At 44.5% G+C, this 26,183-nt stretch overlaps 1 non-coding gene and 32 pseudogenes across 1 annotated transcript; all 33 read right to left on the reverse strand.

Moving 5' to 3' along the window:
• Positions 1 to 477: 477 nt before the first annotated feature.
• LOC145271985 (U2 spliceosomal RNA) lies at positions 478 to 588 on the reverse strand (annotated as a pseudogene).
• A 7,106-nt stretch (positions 589 to 7,694) lies between these two features.
• On the reverse strand, positions 7,695 to 7,826 carry LOC145271986 (U2 spliceosomal RNA; annotated as a pseudogene).
• Positions 7,827 to 14,894: 7,068 nt separating this feature from the next.
• Positions 14,895 to 15,098, reverse strand: LOC145271735 (U2 spliceosomal RNA). Its single transcript, XR_013866115.1, has one exon. It is a non-coding gene; the product is annotated as a U2 spliceosomal RNA (small nuclear RNA).
• Positions 15,099 to 15,789: 691 nt separating this feature from the next.
• Positions 15,790 to 15,908, reverse strand: LOC145271848 (U2 spliceosomal RNA; annotated as a pseudogene).
• Positions 15,909 to 15,951: 43 nt separating this feature from the next.
• On the reverse strand, positions 15,952 to 16,069 carry LOC145271876 (U2 spliceosomal RNA; annotated as a pseudogene).
• Positions 16,070 to 16,436: 367 nt separating this feature from the next.
• On the reverse strand, positions 16,437 to 16,555 carry LOC145271930 (U2 spliceosomal RNA; annotated as a pseudogene).
• A 156-nt stretch (positions 16,556 to 16,711) lies between these two features.
• LOC145271908 (U2 spliceosomal RNA) lies at positions 16,712 to 16,879 on the reverse strand (annotated as a pseudogene).
• A 43-nt stretch (positions 16,880 to 16,922) lies between these two features.
• Positions 16,923 to 17,041, reverse strand: LOC145271881 (U2 spliceosomal RNA; annotated as a pseudogene).
• A 43-nt stretch (positions 17,042 to 17,084) lies between these two features.
• LOC145271903 (U2 spliceosomal RNA) lies at positions 17,085 to 17,203 on the reverse strand (annotated as a pseudogene).
• Positions 17,204 to 17,570: 367 nt separating this feature from the next.
• On the reverse strand, positions 17,571 to 17,689 carry LOC145271931 (U2 spliceosomal RNA; annotated as a pseudogene).
• A 43-nt stretch (positions 17,690 to 17,732) lies between these two features.
• Positions 17,733 to 17,851, reverse strand: LOC145271849 (U2 spliceosomal RNA; annotated as a pseudogene).
• Positions 17,852 to 17,894: 43 nt separating this feature from the next.
• On the reverse strand, positions 17,895 to 18,013 carry LOC145271932 (U2 spliceosomal RNA; annotated as a pseudogene).
• Positions 18,014 to 18,169: 156 nt separating this feature from the next.
• On the reverse strand, positions 18,170 to 18,337 carry LOC145271909 (U2 spliceosomal RNA; annotated as a pseudogene).
• Positions 18,338 to 18,380: 43 nt separating this feature from the next.
• LOC145271933 (U2 spliceosomal RNA) lies at positions 18,381 to 18,499 on the reverse strand (annotated as a pseudogene).
• A 43-nt stretch (positions 18,500 to 18,542) lies between these two features.
• Positions 18,543 to 18,661, reverse strand: LOC145271934 (U2 spliceosomal RNA; annotated as a pseudogene).
• Positions 18,662 to 18,704: 43 nt separating this feature from the next.
• LOC145271935 (U2 spliceosomal RNA) lies at positions 18,705 to 18,823 on the reverse strand (annotated as a pseudogene).
• A 43-nt stretch (positions 18,824 to 18,866) lies between these two features.
• LOC145271936 (U2 spliceosomal RNA) lies at positions 18,867 to 18,985 on the reverse strand (annotated as a pseudogene).
• Positions 18,986 to 19,028: 43 nt separating this feature from the next.
• On the reverse strand, positions 19,029 to 19,147 carry LOC145271937 (U2 spliceosomal RNA; annotated as a pseudogene).
• Positions 19,148 to 19,190: 43 nt separating this feature from the next.
• Positions 19,191 to 19,309, reverse strand: LOC145271938 (U2 spliceosomal RNA; annotated as a pseudogene).
• A 43-nt stretch (positions 19,310 to 19,352) lies between these two features.
• LOC145271939 (U2 spliceosomal RNA) lies at positions 19,353 to 19,471 on the reverse strand (annotated as a pseudogene).
• Positions 19,472 to 19,514: 43 nt separating this feature from the next.
• Positions 19,515 to 19,633, reverse strand: LOC145271940 (U2 spliceosomal RNA; annotated as a pseudogene).
• A 43-nt stretch (positions 19,634 to 19,676) lies between these two features.
• LOC145271941 (U2 spliceosomal RNA) lies at positions 19,677 to 19,795 on the reverse strand (annotated as a pseudogene).
• A 43-nt stretch (positions 19,796 to 19,838) lies between these two features.
• On the reverse strand, positions 19,839 to 19,957 carry LOC145271942 (U2 spliceosomal RNA; annotated as a pseudogene).
• Positions 19,958 to 20,000: 43 nt separating this feature from the next.
• On the reverse strand, positions 20,001 to 20,119 carry LOC145271943 (U2 spliceosomal RNA; annotated as a pseudogene).
• Positions 20,120 to 20,162: 43 nt separating this feature from the next.
• Positions 20,163 to 20,281, reverse strand: LOC145271850 (U2 spliceosomal RNA; annotated as a pseudogene).
• Positions 20,282 to 20,486: 205 nt separating this feature from the next.
• On the reverse strand, positions 20,487 to 20,605 carry LOC145271967 (U2 spliceosomal RNA; annotated as a pseudogene).
• A 43-nt stretch (positions 20,606 to 20,648) lies between these two features.
• On the reverse strand, positions 20,649 to 20,767 carry LOC145271904 (U2 spliceosomal RNA; annotated as a pseudogene).
• Positions 20,768 to 21,296: 529 nt separating this feature from the next.
• On the reverse strand, positions 21,297 to 21,415 carry LOC145271944 (U2 spliceosomal RNA; annotated as a pseudogene).
• A 529-nt stretch (positions 21,416 to 21,944) lies between these two features.
• Positions 21,945 to 22,063, reverse strand: LOC145271945 (U2 spliceosomal RNA; annotated as a pseudogene).
• A 529-nt stretch (positions 22,064 to 22,592) lies between these two features.
• On the reverse strand, positions 22,593 to 22,711 carry LOC145271947 (U2 spliceosomal RNA; annotated as a pseudogene).
• Positions 22,712 to 22,754: 43 nt separating this feature from the next.
• On the reverse strand, positions 22,755 to 22,873 carry LOC145271852 (U2 spliceosomal RNA; annotated as a pseudogene).
• Positions 22,874 to 23,029: 156 nt separating this feature from the next.
• LOC145271910 (U2 spliceosomal RNA) lies at positions 23,030 to 23,197 on the reverse strand (annotated as a pseudogene).
• A 43-nt stretch (positions 23,198 to 23,240) lies between these two features.
• Positions 23,241 to 23,359, reverse strand: LOC145271948 (U2 spliceosomal RNA; annotated as a pseudogene).
• Between the last annotated feature and the right edge of the window lie 2,824 nt (positions 23,360 to 26,183).

The raw sequence follows: 26,183 nt of genomic DNA on the forward strand, positions 1-26,183 counted from the left end.
GGAGTCTCAGCTGTTTTGTCCAAGATGGCTATTCCAGACGTGCTCCCTTCCATGGGAGTAGATGTTTGGACATCTGGTGTATCCTCCCGGGCCATTTTTTCCATAAAACCACCGTCGGAAACCTCGGTGGTCGCTTGGTCGGCTCCGCTTTTAGGGGTGCTGCCCTCCTGGGGAGCATGAGGTAGGTTTGATGACCCCGGTTGTTGAGCCTTATCCTGGGGAGCAGCGGGCTGCTTCTCTCCCCTATCTTCGCTTGTGCCAGCTGTTTTGGCGCATTTGGCTCTCCTCGGAGGGGAGTCCTCCGAGGGAGAAGCATTCAATTTTGCCCCTTTTTTGGATGGTATCACGTGGTCTACTTATTTCGCTGACCTGCGACGTTGAACAAAGTGTAGCGTGGGTGGGGAAAAAATAAAGAAGGAGGGGCAGGGGGGGTTAGGGTTAGAGGTGGGAAATGGGAGCTGGTTAAAGGTCAGGCATGTGGGGTTGCCCCCACATCTGGTCTTTGCTAGTCATAGCTAGTCATAGCTTGCAGTATCTGAAGAACAGATACTACACTTTGATCTTAGCCAGAAGAGGCCGAGAATTTATTTAGTCGTTACGGCCCCGACCTTGGCATTATCTACTGCCAAGGCCTTATTTGGGGTCCGTAACAACTTAGGCACCAGGGCCAAGTAGGGGGGTGTGGGGGAAAAAAGAAATCGGGTCTTTACTAGAGCTAACGCTAGACTTGTACTGAAAGACAAGTTCTTTATTAAAAGACTACACTAGAGAACTATCATTCTACAATTCGCCTTACATTCTTACCAGGACCTATTTAAAACAAAACTAATTCTCCCCAGCTTAACGGGATGGCAGGCGACCTTCATGCATTCTGTAATAATAAAAAAGTGTATTTACATAAAACAAAACCAAAATATATGTACAAACAAAAGTATTTTTTTTTTTTTTTTTTTTTTTTTTTTTTTAAATAAATGGGGGTGAGATGAAGGGGAGGGGGGCAAGCTAAAATACACCCAAAAAAAAAAGAAAAAGAAAACAACTTAACAAAATGCCTATGGGGGCGGATTAGTAAGGGACCCTCCCATCCTACTCTCTACTCGTTAGTGGAACGCCCACTGTCTTCCGGTCCCCTCCCCGAAGGGAAAGGTGAAAGCAAGCAGGTCGCTCCCTAGTGGGGAATGGAGGATCTAAGGGACAGCAAAAAACTGCTGGTGAAAAAATAACTTGTGGAGGGGGTTCGTCGGGAATGGACGGCGTCTTCCAAGATAAAAATGCATAAGGGGCAACAAAGGCCGGGGACAAAGCAAACAAGTGGGAGTGGGCATCTTTGGAAGCTCTCCTAGTGCCGAATAAAAATAAATCAGGGACCGGATCGACACACATACATCCCTAGTCTAGGCCCTAATAAAGATACTCATCTTCCACTCGAAGTGGTTACCATCTCCTAACTAACCCTAGCTTCTACCCATGGACAAGAGTAAACTCTTGTTTAACAAATACATTGGGGTGGGTTCCGAGTATAGAAAACACCAACCCCAGCACCCTAGGACCAATTCTAACCAGGGGGAAGCACGAACTCGAAACTGGCTCCTCGTCGGATGCACAAACTAGTGTTGTGCACCCATCTTCTATCAAAGTCGATGCGGGGCAACCTTTCCCAATCGCATCTGATTTTCGTTTTAAGTTGGTGCTTAAAACGAACGACCAGATCCCGATCGGAAACAGACTGCCCCTCATAGACGATGTCTAGACGTGAAACCCACGTCACTAACCTAGCTACGGCTAGTATCGCTAGAAACACCAACCGTTTCTCCCTAGAAAACGGCGGGTCCACATTATCGACCACATACGCTAAATCAAGTGGCACCGACCGCTCGGGGTCGATGCGAGCCGTTACCTCTTCGACATACCTCCAGAGACTCCGCACCCCGCTGCAAAGAAAGAACGTGTGTTCCCTCGTCTCGTCCTCCTCCTCGTCATTGCAGCGGGGGCACGGGGGATAATAAAATTCTCTATCCCGGCAATCCCTGGCAAGTCGGTCGAAAAGTGGCAACGCGTCCCGGACCAGTCTCCACGTTACTGAAAATTCTGAATTATTTAAATGACTGCTGGCAGGCGCCCAACTCCACAGCGAGAGAACCTCCTCCCCCGACAGATGTAGCCGCTCCACCAGCGGATCGTTAGCGGTCCCCACCACTAGATCCCGATACAGCCTCCTCCTAGACCGCGCAAGGTCACTGGACCCCGGCAACGCCCTAAGGGCAGCCCGGCACTCGGTGAAGAAACGCGAATCCCCTGCTGGTCTTCTGCGACCTTCAGCGGCAGGGGCGGATACGAGCTGCGGAAAAGCCTGTTCCACCGCTGGTACCCAGTGCGTCTCCTCTAACAGTGTACGACTCAGGAACGCCAGTCTTTCAGCATGCTTGTGACTTTTCAAGTCCGGCATTCCCAAGCCTCCCTCGCCAAGTTTCTGCGTACAGACCTGTCTACGGACATACGGCTTTCCTCCTTTCCACAGCAGTTTAAAAAGGAGGCGCTCTAAAGCCTTACAGCGGTCCGCAGGCAGGGGAAGAACAGATAAACGGTAAAGGATCAGCGGAAACACGTAAGTGGCGCATGCCTCCGCACGACCCTTCAAGGACAACCTCCTTCGAATCCAAGACACGACCGACGATTCGACCTTCGTCTGTACCTCCGACCAATTCTTGTCCAACTGGAGATCCGGCCCGAACCACACGCCGAGGATCTTAACCGGGCCATCAGTCCAGCCGAACGCACCTGGAAGCGAGTTTACCCCGGTCCAGGCGCTCAACCGCAGGCCGACGGACTTGCTGCGATTGATCACGGCCCCTGTAACAACTTCGTACTCAGCGATCGCCTCTATCACCGCTTCGATGTCGTTACGACAAGCTGCGAAAACGGTGACGTCATCAGCGTACGCGGACACCCTGGCAAATCGGCCGCCAGGTAGAGCAATGCCGCGTAGGACTGGTCTCGCCGCCTCGTCCCTTAATTTGCGAAGGAAGGGCTCCAACGCCAGGACATAGAGCAGAGGCGACAGCGGACAGCCCTGCCGCACCGACCGAGAGACCCCAAAGGACTCCGACAACCTACCGTTAACTTGCACCACTACCGCGGGATCACGATACAGAGCAGAGACCCACTTGCGGAAGTCCGGACCAAAGCCGGCGGTTTCCACAACAGACCTCAGGAACCCATGGTCCACCCTATCGAACGCCTTGGACTGATCCAAATTGATCAGCGCGGCTTCCGTGTCGTCTTCTAAACCCTCTAAGATCAAGCGCACCAGGTGCAAGTTGTTCTGAATTGATCGACCCTTCACAGCGTAGTTCTGATCCGGTTCGATCAAGTCACCGATAACAACCTGCATCCGGTTTGCAAGAACGCGAGCCAAAATCTTCACGTCTGCGTTAAGCAGAGTGATCGGCCTGTAATCGTCTAGATTCCCCCCTCCAGGTTGGTTCCCCTTCTTCAAAAGCGTGACCACTCCTTTGGTAACCTGTCTCGGGATCGAGCCCGTGACAAACCAGTGGTTAAACACGCCCGTCAGAAGGGGCACAAACATGGGCGACAGCCTCAAGAACAATTCATAGGGCAAACCATCAAGTCCCGGAGATCTGTTGAGGCCTACCTGCTTCAACGCAGTAATGACCTCACGCTCCGTAACCATCCCCTCGCAGCTAGCCGCTCGGTCCGCAGTAAGGCGGGGCGAGCCAGCCAAATAGCCGCCAAACTCCTGGCCGCGGAGTCTGGGTAGTTGGGTGAATCGCTCCTCCAGATGTTGTCGAAACCCGTTGCAGATCTCCCGCGCCGACACGAGAGAGCGCCCTTCCAGGTCTTTCACTTCCCGAATGTACCCATCCGAGCCACGTCTTAAAGCAGCCCCACGCTCAACAGCGTCAACGTTCGCGGCTTCGTTGGAGACTCTTTTTAACCTAGCTCTAACTACCTGACCTGTGTATCGCTCGCTAGCCAAGCGATTCAGGTCCTCCTTTACTAGAGCTAGTTCTAGGGAATCCCCCCCTGCCACCGCCCGGGTCAATCTATCGTCTAAGTGCCTTTTGGTCCGAGCCCTAACTAACGCGAGGCTTTGGCTATATTGGACACAAAAGCGCCTAATGGTGACCTTAAGCTTAACCCACCAGCTACTCCCGGTAACCGCCCCCACTAACTCCCTCTGGATTAGTGTTGTCAGCCGCTCCCGGAAGTCTTCCGACTCCAACAAGGAGGCGTTCAACTTCCAGTAGCCAGCCAACCTAGGCCTATTACCTAACTTCAAACGGGCCAACACGAGTTTGTGGTCCGAATGACCTAGCCAGTGGAACGTGGGACAAGATAGAAAATCTACGTCGCCCCTTCTAATTAACATCCTGTCCAAGTATGTACTTGGACTGGAGGCCGCACTAGTGTGCCACGTCCACATCTCCCTCCCGGGGTGATCCAGACGGAACCTATCGACCAGATCGCACGAGGCCATCAGGTCAGACAGGCTGCTTTCACACCAACCCGACCCTCTAACCCCCCCGACCTTATCTATGCTGGGGTCCAGGACGGCATTCCAGTCCCCCATTAAGACTACTCGCTCCGGACCCGAAGAGAGAAACACCTCCACCCGCCGAAAAAAGGAAACCCTCTCGCTGGGGATGTTAGGCGCATAAACTGCCACTATCCGGAACACGCCGCTTTTAACGGCAACATCGACCACGACCAGCCTCCCATGAGCGTCGGCGTGGATAACGGTAACCGTCGCAGACAGGGTGCGACTTACTAGAACAGAAACCCCACTGCTACGGAGATTGCCGTATGCTGAGTAAACGTCAAAGTCGTTGACCAGCACACTGCAATCCCCGGGCCCAACAAAGTGGGTCTCCTGTAACGCAGCTATATCTACCTCAAGGGCCACGAGATCCCTCAGCACGCGAGCAGCCTTGCTTCGAGATCTCATGCCCCTCGCATTTAAACTAGCCAGGTTCAAGCCCGTGGCCATGCTTCCCTACCTAGAAAAATTCGTCGACTAGGGGTCTGAAGTCCTCGGGGGATAGGACGTCAAAAGCCTGGCCAAGACTGCCCGAGAGCAGGTCGGACGTAAGCCGTCCGTCTCTAGCCAGGCCCCCAACGTCCAGAGGAAACGTAATTTTTAGAGCCCTATACAGGGAGGGGTGAACATAAATGGGGACCCTCCCTTCGCATTTTTTGGCTATTTGCCCTAGTGATGGGTGCTCCCCGTCGAATATTTTCAATCCCTTAAAGGCCGTCTTGCTTTCTTCTAGCATCCTCCATAAGGCTTTCGCTCGCCCTCCCCTATTTGGCCGGACGAACGTAATCAGCTGAGGAGCATCCGCAAAATTCCTAGGGTCAGCGACCTCCTTCTCGTCCACCTTTGAGAGGTTTTCGAGGGACCTCAAAAATTTCCTTTGTCTTCCATTGAGGTCGCTGACCGATTCTTCCATTCTGACTTGGCAGATTTTTTCTCCCGGCCAGAAGGGAAACTTTCTGGACTTGCCTTCTCTGGGAGCTGCAGGCCTCTCATCTGGTCGTTTTTTGGTTGGCTCCTCAGCCTCCATCGGTGTTTCTGGAGCTTCGCCCGGCTCCTTTTCCTCTGGAGGGGTACTGAATAGGGGAGGGGTGGCCTGGACATCCTCTTCGGGGACTTGTGTTGGATGCTCAGGGTCTTCTGCTATCATTTTCTCTCTTTTCGCATCTTTTTTGGCCCCTCCTCCTTCTTCTTCTTCCGACTCGGAGGAGCTGACCCTGAGTTTTCTTTTGGCCGACCCTGCCGCTCCTCTGGGTGTTGTTATTGGAGCGGCCACTTCCATCTTTTTCGTTTTCCTGGAGACCACCTTACTCCAGGTGCCGGCCTCGTTCCTGTCCGCCGCCTTGTCCTCACTTAGTTTCTTTGCTGCTGTTTCTTTTTCTTTTTCGGCTTCTATCCTTTTAGGACAGAAGCGGGACACATGGCCTGGTTTCTGGCAGGACCAGCAGTGCGGCCTCCTTCCTTCAACAATGACCAGCATTGTCCAGCCCTCACATGAAAGTTGGGAGGGGATTTTTTCGACCTCCTTTCGGTCCACCCTCATGTCCAGTCTTATCTCCCCCATCCGGATTCCTCGGGGGCCAATCACCGGCTGCACACTCTCGACCTCCCCGTACTGTGCCATCGTGGCGCCCAGCTGGTCTTCCGAAATGAAGCTGGGCACTCCCTTCACTGTAACCGCTGCCCTCCTCTTTGATTTGTATTCCGGCCGCAGTCGAAAATTCTTCCAGGTGAGATCTCCTTTTGCCAACCTCTCTGCGTCTTCCCTCGTTGGCAAAAGGATATCCCACATGGCAAAAAACCGTCGCACCAAGTACTGGGCCGGAATCCGCAGCTCACCCAGGATTTCTAGCATCTTTTCAGCTGGGATCCTCGTTAGTCCCTTCCCCTTCTCGTCGAAGGTGAGGAAGGCGATTGACCTGTCCTGCATTGCCTCCTGGACTTCTGGCACCACCTTCATCACGTTACCAGCCGCATATTCTTTGAAATTATTTTCCAGGAGGTCTTTATAGTATTGGGGGGTCTTCTTTTTTCCTCCGGGAATTCCTGCTGGCAATTTTACTCCGGACCAGGCTGCCGATACTTCCTTTTGCGCAGCCGGTATTGGTGAATCATCCCTGGTGAGGGCTGGCCAATCCTCCGTGCTGGCTGGAACCGCATCCTTATCCGACGCCCTCCCTGACCCCTGGGAGCACCCATCTACTACGATCACCTCCTCGGATCTAACCTTTCTTAGTCCCTCCGTTGCTGGTTTTTGGGGGCTGCTTTTTTCGGACTGCGTTTCCGTTGGGGGACCCTCATCCGTGACCCACCAACGCTTTACCGGCCTTCTCCTATCTTTTCGCGCCTCCTTCCACGTTGCTGCCTCTTTTCCTCCTGTTGACTCCCTCATTGAGTTCCTCCAGGCTTCGGCCACTTGTTCTCTCGACATGGCCCCTGGAGTTTTCCCTGGCAGCTTTTCCCCCACTTTGCCTACCGCTGCTGTTGGGGCAACTTCCACCACGGCTACATTAGGGCTAACGACCCCCAGATCAGCGTTCTCTCTATTGGGGGTACCCTGCAGGGCAGTCCCCCCCGCGACCATCAAGCTGCCAGCGGCGGCTACCAACCTGCACGAAATGGGGTTGCCTTTACGGGCAGCAACCCCCGACACGCGTCTCGAACCTGACCAAGGGGATTCGACCCCTTCCCTACTCCTGCCAGAGGCCTCGACCACTGGACTGGGGGCAGCGACCCCCGCTCGCGATCCGGACACGACCGATGCTACCGAACACTCCGGGGTGGCGACCCCGGGGACCCTTCTCGAACTGGGGGTGCCTTGCGGGATGGCACCCCCCCGACCCGTCTCGGACACTACACCTGGGGCGTCCCCCAAGGTGGCAGGAGCAGAGGCCTGCTCCATCTAAGTGAAGGCCCGGAGCCCAACTAGTGCCCGCCGATTCGGAAACCAAGGGACCTTCGCCTAAAAAGGCACGTCGGTATCCCTTGGCCCTGCCGGCTGCTTAAGCTCTAGCTAGACCCCGGACTATCTGGAAGAAAAGGAAAACAACAGTTAATAAACAAAACAAAAATTTAACAAGTTCTCAAGGAGGTCCAATCCCCAAAGAAGGGGCTGGTCCTCGCAAGAGCAAGACGCCAAAAGAGGCCAAAGAAAAAAGACTTTTGACCAAAGGCCAAAAGCTCCCAACTCGACAACTAATAGCAGACCAGAGCAAGCACTGAAGAACAGATACTACACTTTGATCTTAGCCAGAAGAGGCCGAGAAGCAACTCAACTTAAAGACTAAATTTGTTTAGACTCAGAAAAGTTAGACAGAAGGTCATTTCATAGTGATGTGTGCGTGTAAAATGAATGCTGATGCTCGAAATCTATTTTTAATGTGAAGAACAGATACTACACTTTGATCTTAGCCAGAAGAGGCCGAGATTTTATTTAGTCGTATCGGCCCCGGACCTGGCATTATCTACTGCCAGGCCCTCATTTGGGGTCCGATACAACTTAGGCACAAGGCCAGTAAGGGGGAAGTGGGGAAGAAAACGGGACTTTGCTAAATTTGCTAACTAGACTTGCGTTGGAGAGCAAGTATTTTATTTAGAAACACCTATACTAGATTCTATCATACCACAGCCGCCTACATTCTTACCAGGACCTACTTAAAAAGACAGCTCCCCAGCTTATCGGGATGGCGGGCGACACACGTACTGTTTTGAAAAGAGAAAAACATTTATTTACAGAAAAACAAAACAAAATAATATTTACAAACTTAAATGTATTTTTTTTTTTTTTTTTTTTTTTATAAATGGGGGTGAGATGATGGGGAGGGGGGCAAACTAAAATACACCCAAAAAGAAAGAAAAAGAAAACAACTTAATAAAATGCCTATGGGGGCGGGTTAGTAAGGGGACCCTCCCTGCCTAACGGCTGGTCTGTCGTATGAAACACCCACTGTCTTCCGGTCCACTTCCCCCGGGGGGAAAGGGCGAAAGCAAGCAGGTCGTTTCCTAGGGGGGAGTGGAGGAACTAGGGACTTGTAAAAAATAAATTAGGGTCGGGGATAACAGGGATGGATGGCGTCTTCCAAGATAATGTACGTAAGGGGAAAAAACAGGCCGAGGACAAAATAAAACTGGTGGACTTTGGGCATCTTTGGAAGCTCTCCTAGTGCCAATCTATCAAAAAACAAAGATCTATAGGGGACAGGATCAAACTCACATTCACCCTAGTCTAGGCCCTAAATAAAGTATATGCTTTCCACTCTAGGTGGTTACTCCGCCTAACTAGCAAACCTACTCCTACCCATGATTACGGGGTAAACCCCGTATTAACATATGAGGGGCTGGGTTCCGAGTGCACGACAATCGAAACTTCAGCACCTCCAGACGAATACTACTAGGGTGGAAACACAAGCTCATACCTAGCTCCTCGTCGGATGCACAAACTAGTGTTGTGCACCCATCTCCTATCAAAGTCGATGCGGGGCAACCTTTTCCAATCACATCTGATTTTTATTTTAAGTTGGTGCTTAAAATAAAGGACCAGATCCTGATCGGAAACAGATCGCCCCTCATAGACAATGTTCAGACGTGTAACCCACGTCACTAACCTAGCTACAGCCAGTATCGCCAGAAACACCGCCCGTTTCTCCCTGATAAACGGCGGGTCCACATTGTCAACCACGTACGCTAAATCAAGTGGCACCGACCGCTCGGGGTCGATGCGAGCCGTTACCCCTTCGACATACCTCCAGAGACTCCGTACCCCGCTGCAAAGAAAGAACGCGTGGTCACGTGTTTCGTCCTCGTTCTCATCGTTGCAGCGTGGGCACGGGGGATAATAATACTCGCGATCCCTGAAATCCCTGGCAAGTCGGTCGAAGAGAGGCAACGCGTCCCGGACTAGCCTCCACGTTATCGAAAATTCAGCATTATTTATGTAGCTACTGGCAGGCGCCCAACTCCAAAGCAAGAGAACTTCCCCCCTCGACAGATGTAGCCGCTCCACCAGCGGGTCGTTTGCGGTACCCTCCACTAACTCCTCATATAGCCTCCACCTAGGCCGTGCAAGGTCACTGGACCCCGGCAATGCCCTAAGGGCGGCTCGGCATTCGGTCAGGAAGCGCCCTTCCCCCGCTGGTCGACGGCGACCTTCGGCGGCGGGGTCGGTTAACAGCCATGGGAAAGCGTGCTCCACGGCTGGTACCCAGGGTGCCTCCTCTATCAGTGTCCGACTCAGGAACGCCAGTCTTTCTGCGTGTTGATGGCTGCGCAGATCAGGCATCCCCAAGCCTCCCTCGCTAAGCTTCTGCGTACAGACCTGTCTACGGACATACGGCTTTCCTCCCTTCCAGAGCAGTTTGAAAAGGAGTCGCTCTAAAGCCTTACAGCGGTCCGCAGGCAGGGGAAGAACAGATAAACGGTAAAGGATCAACGGAAACACGTAAGTGGCGCATGCCTCCGCACGACCCTTCAAGGACAATCTCCTTCGAATCCAAGTTCCGACAGAGGATTCGACCTTAGTCTGTACCTCCGACCAATTCTTGTCCAGCTGGAGATCCGGCCCGAACCACACACCGAGGATCTCAACCGGGCCATCAGTCCAGCCGAACGCACCTGGAAGCGAGTTTACCCCGGTCCAGGCGCTCAACCGCAGGCCGACGGACTTGCTGCGATTGATCACGGCCCCTGTGACAACTTCGTACTCAGCGATCGCCTCTATCACCGCTTCGATGTCGTTACGACTGGCTGCGAAAACGGTGACGTCATCAGCGTACGCGGACACCCTGGCAACTCGGCCGCCAGGTAGAGCAATGCCGCGTAGGACTGGTCTCGCCGCCTCGTCCCTTAATTTGCGAAGGAAGGGCTCCAACGCCAGGACATAGAGCAGAGGCGACAGCGGACAGCCCTGCCGCACCGACCGGGAGACCCCAAAGGACTCCGACAACCTACCATTGACTTGCACCACCACCGCGGGGTCACGATACAGGGCGGAGATCCACTTGCGGAAGTCCGGACCAAAGCCGGCGGCCTCCACAACAGCCCTCAGGAACCCATGGTCCACCCTATCGAACGCCTTGGACTGATCTAAATTGATCAGCGCGGCTTCCGTGTCGTCTTCTAACCCCTCTATTATCGTGCGAACCAAGTGCAGATTGTTTTGAATTGTTCGACCCTTCACAGCGTAGTTCTGATCCGGTTCGACCAACTCGTCGATAACGACCTGCAGACGGTTCGCAAGAATACGGGCCAAAATCTTAAAATCTGCGTTAAGCAGAGTTATGGGCCTATAATCATCTAGGTTCCCCCCACCATGTTGGTTTCCCTTCTTCAGAAGCGTGACCACTCCTTTGGTTACCTGCCTCGGGATCGAATCCTGGGCAAACCAGTGGTTAAACACGCCCGTCAAAAGGGGCACAAACATGGGCGACAGCCTCAAGTACAGTTCGTAGGGCAAACCATCGAGCCCCGGAGATTTGTTGTGGCCAACCTGCTTCAATGCAGTAATGACCTCACGCTCCGTAACCATCCTCGCAACTAGCTGCTCGGGCCGCAGTAAGGCGGGGCGAGCCAGCTAAATAGCTGCCAAACTCCTGGCCGCGGAGTCTGGGTAGTTTGGTGAAGCGCTCCTCCAAATGTTGCCGAAACCCATTGCAGATCTCCCGCGTCGATACGAGAGAACGTCCTTCCAGGTTTTTCACCTCCCGAATGTACCCATCCGAGCCGCGTCTTAAAGCGGCCCCACACTCAACAGCGTCAACGTTCACGGCTTCGTTGGAGACTCTATTTAACCTAGCCCTAACTACTTGACCTTCATATCGCTCGCTAGCCAAGCGACTGAGGTCCCCCTTAATTAGTGCTAGATCTAGGGAATCCCCCCCTGCCACCGCCCGGGTCAATCTATCCTCTAGGTGCTTTTTGGTCCGTGCCCTAGTTAAAGCGAGGCTTTGGCTATATTGGACACAAAAATGCCTAATGGTCACCTTAAGATTAACCCACCATCTACTCCCGGTAACCGCCCCCACTAACTCCCTCTGAATTAGTGTTGTCAGCTGCTCCCGGAAGTCAACCGACTCCAACAAGGAGGCGTTCATCTTCCAGTAGCCAGCCAACCTAGGCCTATTACCTAACTTGAAACGGGCCAACACGAGTTTGTGGTCCGAATGACCTAACCAGTGGAACGTGGGACAAGATAGAAAATCTACGTCGCCCCTTCTAATTAACATCCTGTCCAAGTATGTACTTGGACTGGAGGCCGCACTAGTATGCCACGTCCACATCTCCCTCCCGGGGTGATCCAGACGGAACCTGTCGACCAGATCGCACGAGGCCATCAGGTCAGACAGGCTGCTATCACACCTACCCTGCCCGCTAGGCCCCCCGACCTTATCTAACTTGGGGTCCAGGATGGCATTCCAGTCCCCTATTAATACTACCCGCTCCGGACCCGAAGAGAGAAACCCCTCCACCCGCCGAAAAAAGGAAACCCTCTCAGTTTGGATGTTGGGCGCATAAACTGCCATGATCCGGAACGCGCCGCTGCTAACGGCAACATCAACCACGACCAGCCTCCCATGAGCGTCCGCATGAACAAGTGTAACCGTCGCAGATAGGGTGCGACTTACTAGCACAGAAACCCCCCGGCTCTGGATACTGCCATATGCTGAGTAAACGTCAAAGTCGTTCACCAGCACATCGCAGTCCCCAGCCCCAACAAAGTGGGTCTCCTGAATTGCAGCTATGTCTACCTCAAGGGCCATGAGGTCCCTCAGCACGCGAGAAGCCTTGCTTCGAGACCTCATGCCCCTCGCATTCAAACTAGCTAGGTTTAAGCTTGTGGCCATGTTTCCCTAACTAGTAATATTCGTCTATCAAGGGTCTGAAATCCTCGGGGGAAAGGGCGTCAAAGGTCTGCCCAAGACTGCCCGTAAGCAGGACAGGCGTAAGCCGCCCGTCTTTGGCAAGACCTCCCACGTCCAGAGGGAACGTCAACTTAATAGCCCTATAAAAGGAGGGGTGAACGTAAACCGGGACCCTCCCTTCGCATCACTTCGCGACCTGCTCTAGAGATGGGTGCTCCCCGTCTATTAACCTTAGCCCCGGGAATGCCGATTTTCCCTCCTCCAACATTCTCCAAAGAGCCTTAGCTCGCCCACCCCTGTTCGGCCTGACGAATGTTATGAGCTGTGGAGCGTCAGGGAAGTTCCTGGGGTCGGTGACATCCTTCCCTTCCACCATCTTGAGGCTTTCCAATATCCGCAAGTATTTCTTCTGGGTTCCACTGAGGTCACCGACCGCCTCATCGACCTCACAGAGACGGACCCCCGGCCAGAATGGACATTTTCTGGTTTTTTCCTTCCTGGGGGCCGTCTTCTCCACTTCCGGTTCTTCTGCTATAACCTCATGTTCTACTGGAGCCGTCACATCCTGCTCCGGGGTGTTGAAAAGGGGAGGGGTGGGCTGAGCGTCCTCTGGGGATGGTTGTGTTGGAGGCTCAGTAGCTGCGTCTTCCTGTTCTTCCATTTCCTCCTCTTTTTCCGAGGATTTCCGAGGGGGAGACTTCTTCGGGGATGCCTTTGGGGTACCCTTCCTCTCCTTTTTTTCCGCGTGCTTGCCCGAGGGTTCACCTTCCTCCCCCTCGGACTCCGAGGAGCTCACTTTTAATTTTCTTTTCGCGGTCGTCGCCGGTGTCCTTGTTGGTGCTGGAGGGGCGGTTCCTTCCTTCTTCTTGCCCCTCTTGGCGACGACCTTGCTCCATACTCCTCCTTCATCGACGTTCTCCTTACTGCCCTCCGCCGCTGGTACTTCCTTTGCCCCCGACTTCGCTCCGGTTTTTGGAAGGTCAGGTCCCTTTCTTTGGGGGCAGAAACGGGCTACGTGGCCGGGTTTTGTGCATTGCCAGCAGTATGGCCTCCTCCCTTCAACGATTACCGCCATCTGCCAGCTCTCGCAGGTCAACTGGGCTGGAATGTCATGGAAACTCTGTCGGTCCACCTTCATATAAATCTTATATGACCCAGTTTGGATATTTCTAGGTCCCTTTGTAGGGACGACTTCTTCGACTTCTCCAAACTGGGCCAAGGTGGCACCCAGCTGATCCCCCGTGATAAAACTTGGTACCCCGAGCACTGTTACCCCGGCTCTCCTCTTTGACAAGTACTCGGGGCGTAACCTCAGATTCTTCCACGTGAGGTCCCCTCCTGCCAGCTTTTCTGCTTCCTCCTTCGTCGGCAGGAGGAGATCCCACGTGGCGTGGTACTTCCTGACTAGGTACTGTGCGGGTATTTTTAGGTCTCCGATGACGTCGCACATCCTCTCTAGGGGTACGCCCGTCAATCCTTTGCCGTTTGCATCTAGGGTGACAAGGGAGACCGTACGCAGCTTAATGTCCTCCAGGGCTCCTGGGATGATTTCCAACTTGTTCCCGGTGACATATTCTTTATATTTGCCTTCCAGCAGCCTTTGGTAGTATTCCGGAGTCTTCTTCGTCACCTTCTTTGGACCCCATACCCCGCTCTCCTTTACCGCTGCTGTGGACGTGCTGGTCTCTGCTGTCACTTCTGGCTCCACTTTATTTCCCTGTCCCGGTGGAATTGGGGAACAGTCGCTTAGTGTAAGGGATGGCCACTCGAACTGGCTGGTTGGCATCGACTCACCGATCCCTCCCGCCCTCGGGGAGCACCCATCCACTACAATAACTTCTGCCGATTTGCACCTCCGCATCCCCTCCTCTACCTCCTTAGCAGGACTTCCCCTCGCGGACTGAGATCTAGTTAGAGGGGCTCTGGGTTCCTCTTCTAGCACCCACCACTTTTTAACCGGTCTCTTTTTCTTTACCACTTCGACCGTTGGGGCACCGACCGCTGCGAATACGACCCCACTGGTGCTGCCTTTCGGGGTGGCAGCACCCGACTCACCGCTACTGGGGTTGGCGAACCCCGCTCTCGATCCGAACATGGTGGTGTTGCCTTTCGGGGTGGCAACACCCGACTCGACCCTACTGGGGGTGGCGGCCCCCGCTCGCGATCCGGACGCTGTACTCGACTCAGGGGTGGCGACCCCTGGAACCCTTCTCGAACTGGGGGTGCCTTGCGGGACGGCACTCCCCGGACCCTTCACTACAACTACACCCGGGGCGTCCCCCAAGGTGGCAGGAGCAGAGGCCTGCTCCATCTACTTTGATGGCCCAAGGCCCGGCTAGGCACCCGCCGATTTGGAAACCAAGGGGACCTTCGCCTAAAAAGGCACGTCGGTTTCCCTTGGCCCTGCCGGCTGCTTAAGTGCTAGCTGGACCCCGGACTATCTGAAAAAAGAAAAAAAAAACAATAACAATTAGTAGTTGCCCAGAATGGGCAATAACATGTAACAACAACAAAAACAAGTCTTTGCGGGTCCAAATCCCCAAGAAGGGGCTGGTCCTTGCAAGAGACAAGCAAAAAGACTCTAAGCTAATAGCTTAAGAGCTCCCAACTCGACTTTGAGGCAGACCGCAGTAAGCACTGAGAACAGATACTACACTTTGATCCTAGCCAAAAGGCCGAGAAGCAACTCAACTTAAAGACTAAATTTGTTTAGACTCAGAAAAGTTAGACAGAAGGTCATTTCATAGTGATATGTGCGTGTAAAATGAATGCTGATGCTCGAAATCTATTTTTAATGTGAAGAACAGATACTACACTTTGATCTTAGCCAGAAGAGGCCGAGAAGCAGCTCAACTTAAAGACTAAATTTGTTTAGACTCAAAAAAGTTAGACAGAAGGTCATTTCATAGTGATATGTGCGTGTAAAATGAATGCTGATGCTCGAAATCTATTTTTAATGTGAAGAACAGATACTACACTTTGATCTTAGCCAGAAGAGGCCGAGAAGCAGCTCAACTTAAAGACTAAATTTGTTTAGACTCAGAAAAGTTAGACAGAAGGTCATTTCATAGTGATATGTGCGTGTAAAATGAATGCTGATGCTCGAAATCTATTTTTAATGTGAAGAACAGATACTACACTTTGATCTTAGCCAGAAGAGGCCGAGAAGCAGCTCAACTTAAAGACTAAATTTGTTTAGACTCAGAAAAGTTAGACAGAAGGTCATTTCATAGTGATATGTGCGTGTAAAATGAATGCTGATGCTCGAAATCTATTTTTAATGTGAAGAACAGATACTACACTTTGATCTTAGCCAGAAGAGGCCGAGAAGCAGCTCAACTTAAAGACTAAATTTGTTTAGACTCAGAAAAGTTAGACAGAAGGTCATTTCATAGTGATATGTGCGTGTAAAATGAATGCCGATGCTCGAAATCTATTTTTAATGTGAAGAACAGATACTACACTTTGATCTTAGCCAGAAGAGGCCGAGAAGCAACTCAACTTAAAGACTAAATTTGTTTAGACTCAGAAAAGTTAGACAGAAGGTATTTCATAGTGATATGTGCGTGTAAAATGAATGCCGATGCTTGAAATCTATTTTTAATGTGAAGAACAGATACTACACTTTGATCTTAGCCAGAAGAGGCCGAGAAGCAACTCAACTTAAAGACTAAATTTGTTTAGACTCAGAAAAGTTAGACAGAAGGTCATTTCATAGTGATATGTGCGTGTAAAATGAATGCTGATGCTCGAAATCTATTTTTAATGTGAAGAACAGATACTACACTTTGATCTTAGCCAGAAGAGGCCGAGAAGCAGCTCAACTTAAAGACTAAATTTGTTTAGACTCAGAAAAGTTAGACAGAAGGTCATTTCATAGTGATATGTGCGTGTAAAATGAATGCTGATGCTCGAAATCTATTTTTAATGTGAAGAACAGATACTACACTTTGATCTTAGCCAGAAGAGGCCGAGAAGCAGCTCAACTTAAAGACTAAATTTGTTTAGACTCAGAAAAGTTAGACAGAAGGTCATTTCATAGTGATATGTGCGTGTAAAATGAATGCTGATGCTCGAAATCTATTTTTAATGTGAAGAACAGATACTACACTTTGATCTTAGCCAGAAGAGGCCGAGAAGCAACTCAACTTAAAGACTAAATTTGTTTAGACTCAGAAAAGTTAGACAGAAGGTCATTTCATAGTGATATGTGCGTGTAAAATGAATGCCGATGCTTGAAATCTATTTTTAATGTGAAGAACAGATACTACACTTTGATCTTAGCCAGAAGAGGCCGAGAAGCAGCTCAACTTAAAGACTAAATTTGTTTAGACTCAGAAAAGTTAGACAGAAGGTCATTTCATAGTGATATGTGCGTGTAAAATGAATGCTGATGCTCGAAATCTATTTTTAATGTGAAGAACAGATACTACACTTTGATCTTAGCCAGAAGAGGCCGAGAAGCAACTCAACTTAAAGACTAAATTTGTTTAGACTCAGAAAAGTTAGACAGAAGGTCATTTCATAGTGATATGTGCGTGTAAAATGAATGCTGATGCTTGAAATCTATTTTTAATGTGAAGAACAGATACTACACTTTGATCTTAGCCAGAAGAGGCCGAGAAGCAACTCAACTTAAAGACTAAATTTGTTTAGACTCAGAAAAGTTAGACAGAAGGTCATTTCATAGTGATATGTGCGTGTAAAATGAATGCCGATGCTTGAAATCTATTTTTAATGTGAAGAACAGATACTACACTTTGATCTTAGCCAGAAGAGGCCGAGAAGCAACTCAACTTAAAGACTAAATTTGTTTAGACTCAGAAAAGTTAGACAGAAGGTCATTTCATAGTGATATGTGCGTGTAAAATGAATGCTGATGCTCGAAATCTATTTTTAATGTGAAGAACAGATACTACACTTTGATCTTAGCCAGAAGAGGCCGAGAAGCAGCTCAACTTAAAGACTAAATTTGTTTAGACTCAGAAAAGTTAGACAGAAGGTCATTTCATAGTGATATGTGCGTGTAAAATGAATGCTGATGCTCGAAATCTATTTTTAATGTGAAGAACAGATACTACACTTTGATCTTAGCCAGAAGAGGCCGAGAAGCAGCTCAACTTAAAGACTAAATTTGTTTAGACTCAGAAAAGTTAGACAGAAGGTCATTTCATAGTGATATGTGCGTGTAAAATGAATGCTGATGCTCGAAATCTATTTTTAATGTGAAGAACAGATACTACACTTTGATCTTAGCCAGAAGAGGCCGAGAAGCAACTCAACTTAAAGACTAAATTTGTTTAGACTCAGAAAAGTTAGACAGAAGGTCATTTCATAGTGATATGTGCGTGTAAAATGAATGCCGATGCTCGAAATCTATTTTTAATGTGAAGAACAGATACTACACTTTGATCTTAGCCAGAAGAGGCCGAGAAGCAACTCAACTTAAAGACTAAATTTGTTTAGACTCAGAAAAGTTAGACAGAAGGTCATTTCATAGTGATATGTGCGTGTAAAATGAATGCTGATGCTCGAAATCTATTTTTAATGTGAAGAACAGATACTACACTTTGATCTTAGCCAGAAGAGGCCGAGAAGCAACTCAACTTAAAGACTAAATTTGTTTAGACTCAGAAAAGTTAGACAGAAGGTCATTTCATAGTGATATGTGCGTGTAAAATGAATGCTGATGCTCGAAATCTATTTTTAATGTGAAGAACAGATACTACACTTTGATCTTAGCCAGAAGAGGCCGAGAAGCAGCTCAACTTAAAGACTAAATTTGTTTAGACTCAGAAAAGTTAGACAGAAGGTCATTTCATAGTGATATGTGCGTGTAAAATGAATGCTGATGCTCGAAATCTATTTTTAATGTGAAGAACAGATACTACACTTTGATCTTAGCCAGAAGAGGCCGAGAAGCAACTCAACTTAAAGACTAAATTTGTTTAGACTCAGAAAAGTTAGACAGAAGGTCATTTCATAGTGATATGTGCGTGTAAAATGAATGCTGATGCTCGAAATCTATTTTTAATGTGAAGAACAGATACTACACTTTGATCTTAGCCAGAAGAGGCCGAGAAGCAACTCAACTTAAAGACTAAATTTGTTTAGACTCAGAAAAGTTAGACAGAAGGTCATTTCATAGTGATATGTGCGTGTAAAATGAATGCTGATGCTCGAAATCTATTTTTAATGTGAAGAACAGATACTACACTTTGATCTTAGCCAGAAGAGGCCGAGAAGCAACTCAACTTAAAGACTAAATTTGTTTAGACTCAGAAAAGTTAGACAGAAGGTCATTTCATAGTGATATGTGCGTGTAAAATGAATGCTGATGCTCGAAATCTATTTTTAATGTGAAGAACAGATACTACACTTTGATCTTAGCCAGAAGAGGCCGAGAAGCAACTCAACTTAAAGACTAAATTTGTTTAGACTCAGAAAAGTTAGACAGAAGGTCATTTCATAGTGATATGTGCGTGTAAAATGAATGCTGATGCTCGAAATCTATTTTTAATGTGAAGAACAGATACTACACTTTGATCTTAGCCAGAAGAGGCCGAGAAGCAACTCAACTTAAAGACTAAATTTGTTTAGACTCAGAAAAGTTAGACAGAAGGTCATTTCATAGTGATATGTGCGTGTAAAATGAATGCTGATGCTCGAAATCTATTTTTAATGTGAAGAACAGATACTACACTTTGATCTTAGCCAGAAGAGGCCGAGAAGCAACTCAACTTAAAGACTAAATTTGTTTAGACTCAGAAAAGTTAGACAGAAGGTCATTTCATAGTGATATGTGCGTGTAAAATGAATGCTGATGCTCGAAATCTATTTTTAATGTGAAGAACAGATACTACACTTTGATCTTAGCCAGAAGAGGCCGAGAAGCAACTCAACTTAAAGACTAAATTTGTTTAGACTCAGAAAAGTTAGACAGAAGGTCATTTCATAGTGATATGTGCGTGTAAAATGAATGCTGATGCTCGAAATCTATTTTTAATGTGAAGAACAGATACTACACTTTGATCTTAGCCAGAAGAGGCCGAGAAGCAACTCAACTTAAAGACTAAATTTGTTTAGACTCAGAAAAGTTAGACAGAAGGTCATTTCATAGTGATATGTGCGTGTAAAATGAATGCTGATGCTCGAAATCTATTTTTAATGTGAAGAACAGATACTACACTTTGATCTTAGCCAGAAGAGGCCGAGAAGCAACTCAACTTAAAGACTAAATTTGTTTAGACTCAGAAAAGTTAGACAGAAGGTCATTTCATAGTGATATGTGCGTGTAAAATGAATGCTGATGCTCGAAATCTATTTTTAATGTGAAGAACAGATACTACACTTTGATCTTAGCCAGAAGAGGCCGAGAAGCAACTCAACTTAAAGACTAAATTTGTTTAGACTCAGAAAAGTTAGACAGAAGGTCATTTCATAGTGATATGTGCGTGTAAAATGAATGCTGATGCTCGAAATCTATTTTTAATGTGAAGAACAGATACTACACTTTGATCTTAGCCAGAAGAGGCCGAGAAGCAACTCAACTTAAAGACTAAATTTGTTTAGACTCAGAAAAGTTAGACAGAAGGTCATTTCATAGTGATATGTGCGTGTAAAATGAATGCTGATGCTCGAAATCTATTTTTAATGTGAAGAACAGATACTACACTTTGATCTTAGCCAGAAGAGGCCGAGAAGCAACTCAACTTAAAGACTAAATTTGTTTAGACTCAGAAAAGTTAGACAGAAGGTCATTTCATAGTGATATGTGCGTGTAAAATGAATGCCGATGCTCGAAATCTATTTTTAATGTGAAGAACAGATACTACACTTTGATCTTAGCCAGAAGAGGCCGAGAAGCAACTCAACTTAAAGACTAAATTTGTTTAGACTCAGAAAAGTTAGACAGAAGGTCATTTCATAGTGATATGTGCGTGTAAAATGAATGCTGATGCTCGAAATCTATTTTTAATGTGAAGAACAGATACTACACTTTGATCTTAGCCAGAAGAGGCCGAGAAGCAGCTCAACTTAAAGACTAAATTTGTTTAGACTCAGAAAAGTTAGACAGAAGGTCATTTCATAGTGATATGTGCGTGTAAAATGAATGCCGATGCTCGAAATCTATTTTTAATGTGAAGAACAGATACTACACTTTGATCTTAGCCAGAAGAGGCCGAGAAGCAGCTCAACTTAAAGACTAAATTTGTTTAGACTCAGAAAAGTTAGACAGAAGGTCATTTCATAGTGATATGTGCGTGTAAAATGAATGCCGATGCTTGAAATCTATTTTTAATGTGAAGAACAGATACTACACTTTGATCTTAGCCAGAAGAGGCCGAGAAGCAACTCAACTTAAAGACTAAATTTGTTTAGACTCAGAAAAGTTATACAGAAGGTCATTTCATAGTGATATGTGCGTGTAAAATGAATGCTGATGCTCGAAATCTATTTTTAATGTGAAGAACAGATACTACACTTTGATCTTAGCCAGAAGAGGCCGAGAAGCAGCTCAACTTAAAGACTAAATTTGTTTAGACTCAGAAAAGTTAGACAGAAGGTCATTTCATAGTGATATGTGCGTGTAAAATGAATGCTGATGCTCGAAATCTATTTTTAATGTGAAGAACAGATACTACACTTTGATCTTAGCCAGAAGAGGCCGAGAAGCAGCTCAACTTAAAGACTAAATTTGTTTAGACTCAGAAAAGTTAGACAGAAGGTCATTTCATAGTGATATGTGCGTGTAAAATGAATGCTGATGCTCGAAATCTATTTTTAATGTGAAGAACAGATACTACACTTTGATCTTAGCCAGAAGAGGCCGAGAAGCAGCTCAACTTAAAGACTAAATTTGTTTAGACTCAGAAAAGTTAGACAGAAGGTCATTTCATAGTGATATGTGCGTGTAAAATGAATGCTGATGCTCGAAATCTATTTTTAATGTGAAGAACAGATACTACACTTTGATCTTAGCCAGAAGAGGCCGAGAAGCAACTCAACTTAAAGACTAAATTTGTTTAGACTCAGAAAAGTTAGACAGAAGGTCATTTCATAGTGATATGTGCGTGTAAAATGAATGCTGATGCTCGAAATCTATTTTTAATGTGAAGAACAGATACTACACTTTGATCTTAGCCAGAAGAGGCCGAGAAGCAGCTCAACTTAAAGACTAAATTTGTTTAGACTCAGAAAAGTTAGACAGAAGGTCATTTCATAGTGATATGTGCGTGTAAAATGAATGCTGATGCTCGAAATCTATTTTTAATGTGAAGAACAGATACTACACTTTGATCTTAGCCAGAAGAGGCCGAGAAGCAGCTCAACTTAAAGACTAAATTTGTTTAGACTCAGAAAAGTTAGACAGAAGGTCATTTCATAGTGATATGTGCGTGTAAAATGAATGCTGATGCTCGAAATCTATTTTTAATGTGAAGAACAGATACTACACTTTGATCTTAGCCAGAAGAGGCCGAGAAGCAGCTCAACTTAAAGACTAAATTTGTTTAGACTCAGAAAAGTTAGACAGAAGGTCATTTCATAGTGATATGTGCGTGTAAAATGAATGCTGATGCTCGAAATCTATTTTTAATGTGAAGAACAGATACTACACTTTGATCTTAGCCAGAAGAGGCCGAGAAGCAACTCAACTTAAAGACTAAATTTGTTTAGACTCAGAAAAGTTAGACAGAAGGTCATTTCATAGTGATATGTGCGTGTAAAATGAATGCTGATGCTCGAAATCTATTTTTAATGTGAAAAACAGATACTACACTTTGATCTTAGCCAGAAGAGGCCGAGAAGCAGCTCAACTTAAAGACTAAATTTGTTTAGACTCAGAAAAGTTAGACAGAAGGTCATTTCATAGTGATATGTGCGTGTAAAATGAATGCTGATGCTCGAAATCTATTTTTAATGTGAAGAACAGATACTACACTTTGATCTTAGCCAGAAGAGGCCGAGAAGCAGCTCAACTTAAAGACTAAATTTGTTTAGACTCAGAAAAGTTAGACAGAAGGTCATTTCATAGTGATATGTGCGTGTAAAATGAATGCTGATGCTCGAAATCTATTTTTAATGTGAAGAACAGATACTACACTTTGATCTTAGCCAGAAGAGGCCGAGAAGCAGCTCAACTTAAAGACTAAATTTGTTTAGACTCAGAAAAGTTAGACAGAAGGTCATTTCATAGTGATATGTGCGTGTAAAATGAATGCTGATGCTCGAAATCTATTTTTAATGTGAAGAACAGATACTACACTTTGATCTTAGCCAGAAGAGGCCGAGAAGCAACTCAACTTAAAGACTAAATTTGTTTAGACTCAGAAAAGTTAGACAGAAGGTCATTTCATAGTGATATGTGCGTGTAAAATGAATGCCGATGCTCGAAATCTATTTTTAATGTGAAGAACAGATACTACACTTTGATCTTAGCCAGAAGAGGCCGAGAAGCAACTCAACTTAAAGACTAAATTTGTTTAGACTCAGAAAAGTTAGACAGAAGGTCATTTCATAGTGATATGTGCGTGTAAAATGAATGCTGATGCTCGAAATCTATTTTTAATGTGAAGAACAGATACTACACTTTGATCTTAGCCAGAAGAGGCCGAGAAGCAGCTCAACTTAAAGACTAAATTTGTTTAGACTCAGAAAAGTTAGACAGAAGGTCATTTCATAGTGATATGTGCGTGTAAAATGAATGCTGATGCTCGAAATCTATTTTTAATGTGAAGAACAGATACTACACTTTGATCTTAGCCAGAAGAGGCCGAGAAGCAACTCAACTTAAAGACTAAATTTGTTTAGACTCAGAAAAGTTAGACAGAAGGTCATTTCATAGTGATATGTGCGTGTAAAATGAATGCTGATGCTCGAAATCTATTTTTAATGTGAAGAACAGATACTACACTTTGATCTTAGCCAGAAGAGGCCGAGAAGCAACTCAACTTAAAGACTAAATTTGTTTAGAAACAGAAAAGTTAGACAGAAGGTCATTTCATAGTGATGTGTGCGTGTAAAATGAATGCCGATGCTCGAAATCTATTAATATTTTGACCCCTCTCGTTACTTAAAAATTCACCAAAACTCAGGAAATTAACCAATTTCAAAAATTTTCTGATTTTATCAAATAATGATAACGGAATATAATGAACGCATTATTTTATTTACATTTTAGTGGAAATGTATTATTTCGCTTAAACAAAAAATGCATTTACTAAAGTTTTGGTTTTCAGTAGTAAAAAAAAATGCATTCATTTATTTTTGATTTTTTATGAAAATAAAGCATCGTAAATTATAATATTTTTTTTAATATTTAATTTTTACAGGAATATTACAAAAAAAGCCCCTGAAGTCCGTATTAATGAATTCCATATGACTCAAAGAAAAATTAATTTCTTGGACTACCTATATTATCATTTGTTTATTTAATATTTTCAGACAAAAAATTATAATTTCAAAAAATATTTCTTTTTTTTTAGATTACAGGTTTCACATAATTTTTTACATGTAACGTTTTCATATTTTCCTTGCTTGCATGAATGAAACTTTTGACGTAACATAATTTTTATATTATCTTGAAAAATAAAATCTTTTATATAATCTTGAAAAATAAAATTTTTTATATAATCTTGAAAAATAAAAAATTTTATATAATCTTAAAAAATAAATTTTTTTATATAATATTGAAAAATAATAATTTTTATATAATCTTGAAAAATAATAATTTTTATATAATCTTGAAAAATAAAATAAATTATATAATCTTGAAAAATAATTTTTTATACAATCTTGAAAAATAATAATTTTTATATAATCTTGAAAAATAAAATTTTTTATATAATCTTGAAAAATAATTTTTATACAATCTTGAAAAATAATAATTTTGATATAATCTTGAAAAATAATAATTTTTGTATAATCTGGAAAAATAATTTTTATATAATCTTGAAAAATAAAAATTTTTATACAATCTTGAAAAATAATAATTTTTATATAATCTTGAAAAATAATGATTTTTATATAATCTTGAAAAATAATAATTTTTATATAATCTTGAAAAATAATAATTTTTATATAATCTTGAAAAATAATAATTTTTATATAATCTTGAAAAATAATAATTTTTATATAATCTTGAAAAATAATAATTTTTGTATAATCTTGAAAAATAAAAATAATTTTAAAACAGGAACATAGTAAAATAATTAAATTAAGAAATGGTAAAAATGATACAAACGTTCGGAATAGGAATGTACGGATGCACGTCTGGGGGTAAAAAGAAATCCAGCACCACTACCTTCCTTTTAATTACATAACGTCATTTACAGACATCCTTTTGATTGTCTCAGATTTGAGCTTCCATTATATCCATGTCTACAAAACTTCCATTTGTTGCAATTTTGTGAACGGCAGAATCCCTCAATTTTTTAGGCTAATTAATTTTTTGTACAAGTCAGTTCTTTTTATTTAGTTCAATATCTTAGGACTTTATTTTACTAATTATCTTTAAAATAGACCCGGAAAACTAATATTTATTTTTAAAAGATTTCTCCAATGAATTTATTTAACTTCAAAATTTAGCTGAATTGGTTAACTCGCCATGAAAACATTTTTCTTCATGTATTTTTACCCGTACCTAAAAATGTAAGGGAGATAATTACATTTATTTAACTAATAATCATAATGAAAATATTACAACTGATATTTTTATTCATGTATTTTTACCTAAAAATGTAAGGGAGATAATTACTATTAATTAGATATTAATTTTTGCCCGTACCTACACAGTGAGAACTCACCTCCCAAAAAGGGACCATCCCATCAGCATCCCCTTACGAACGAGAGAACAAAAAGCTATCGACAATTAAAGTAATACATTTTCCAATATGAGAAATGTCTGGCATGATTGCTTCTTTAAACTGAATAAATACCACAAATACCAGATGTTTGACCGAAATTGGAAAAAATGTCTAGTTGTGATCTACTTTAACTTAATATCAATTTCATGAAGATGAAACCTGTAATCGTTTTTCTCATGTGAATATTAAAATGTGATAAATAAAATAAGACTAATTTTAAGAGTCGATTGCGTATTTTTCCCTACTGTATCCAAAATTGTACTGTAGCAAATATACCTAAAAAAATTTCTAACATATTACAATACGTTCCAATTATATTTATTTTTCAACAATAATGAATGTATTGGCTTTTAAATAAGTATTAAAAAAAGTCCTAATTATATTTTGTTTTTTAAAATTGATTAATTTGTTGACTTTTTATTAAGAATACGTTTAAAAGTTAAATATTATCACATGAAATCTATTTTATATTTGCAGCAATCAACAGAAATCAATTATTTGATTAGAATGGATCTTCATTTTTCGTTGATGATATAAGAAACTCATACCATATTTGGAAATGTCCACATAAAAATTTAGTGAAAATATCAGAAAGCAAAGAAATTATAGACTTGTGAAACACGTGACATCAAATTTGATGTAAAGAAGTTCAAAACATTGTTCTTGTTACGTGTATGAATTCTTTTACATATAGCATTACCATCAATGTAAAAAATGCATAGAAAATTTAAAAGTGCAAAAAAAGTCCTGCATCTATAATGTTTAAGAAAAATACAAAACATCCGCTAAAACTAAAATCAGTAGAAATGAAAACATATTTTACTAACAAAGAATGTAAATGTTACAGAGTTTTGTTGGTTTTTGCTAATATACTAAAATTCGATAAATGCATGAAAAAATAGTTAT

This window comes from Euprymna scolopes, chromosome 46, assembly GCF_053919585.1.
Source record: "Euprymna scolopes isolate OS-2025 chromosome 46, ASM5391958v1, whole genome shotgun sequence".
Classification (NCBI taxonomy): Eukaryota; Metazoa; Mollusca; class Cephalopoda; order Sepiida; family Sepiolidae; genus Euprymna; species Euprymna scolopes.